Here is an 826-nt window from a genome sequence, read left to right as displayed (position 1 = left end):
CCTGTGCTCGCGCTCCCGTCGTGCTCTGCCTTCGTTCCGTAAAGGAGCTCCCCCTGCGATGGCCGCAGCTCACTGCTTCGGGAAGCCTGCCCCAGCCCCCTCGGGCCGCCCCTCCCATCCTACCGTAAAACCCGCCGCAAGCGAGGAGCTTTGCCGCCCTCCCTCGGCATCAGCCAGCACCCAGCGGGGCTCGCAGCAGGTACCGGGTGGGGGTCGGCTGAGACATCATCTGCCTCGTCCTGACCGACGGAGCCGGCCAGTCCGCAGATTTCCCGGCCATGTGGGCGACGTTCTGCCGCGCTGGGGGGGGGTGCGCCAGCTGCCCGCCGTTCCCTGCCCAACCCCGTCACTGTGGCCCCTCCCAGCTGGACGGCTTCCAGGATCCCATGCCAGCCGGGCCCTGGCTGTGCTCAGCCGGTGGGAGGCCCGGCGAGAGACTCGAGAAGGAAGGAAGGGGTCGGAGCATCTGGTGCCGTCTGTGTCTCTGACGGTGTCTCAGGCACCGGGTCCTTCCCCATGACCGCAGCCCCCCTCCGTGACCCAGCTCCTGGGGGCACCATGCCCCCTTCGGCCCCTGTGGGAAGATCTTCTTCCCAGTGAAAATCTCTAGGTGCTTCCCCAACCCTTTCCTTGTCTGCCCACCCAGGGCCTCTATAACTACAGTTAAACCTCCTCGCAGGACCTGGCGTGGGCTCGATTTTCTGACTGATGAGCTCAGAGTAGGGAGCATTCGGGAAACTGAGTCCTTCCAGGGCTGGGTGGGGCTTCCCACAGCATTGGGAATGCTGGGCAGAGAGGGTGCAGCGGAAGCCTGGGCCCTGGGGGG

General features: G+C 66.5%; 1 protein-coding gene across 2 annotated transcripts in view; it reads left to right on the top strand.

Annotated features, from left to right (window-relative positions):
* The window catches only part of TMEM132C (transmembrane protein 132C), a 115,150-nt gene that overhangs the window by 38,478 nt on the left and 75,846 nt on the right, over window positions 1–826 (top strand). Inside the window, exon 1 of one of the 2 annotated variants that reach the window (XM_077761726.1) lies at window positions 148–199. The exons of the other annotated variant lie outside the window; for it this stretch is intronic. The gene's annotated coding sequence lies outside the window, so the exon portion shown is untranslated. Of the gene's footprint in view, window positions 1–147; window positions 200–826 lie in introns of those variants that run through there. 2 annotated transcript variants of the gene reach the window in all.

This window comes from Crocuta crocuta, unplaced genomic scaffold (assembly GCF_008692635.1).
Source record: "Crocuta crocuta isolate KB4526 unplaced genomic scaffold, BGI_CrCroc_1.0 scaffold862, whole genome shotgun sequence".
NCBI classification, from domain to species: domain Eukaryota; kingdom Metazoa; phylum Chordata; class Mammalia; order Carnivora; family Hyaenidae; genus Crocuta; species Crocuta crocuta.
The sequence above is the reverse complement of the archived record's forward strand: the minus strand, read 5'-3'. Positions and strand labels throughout refer to the sequence as shown.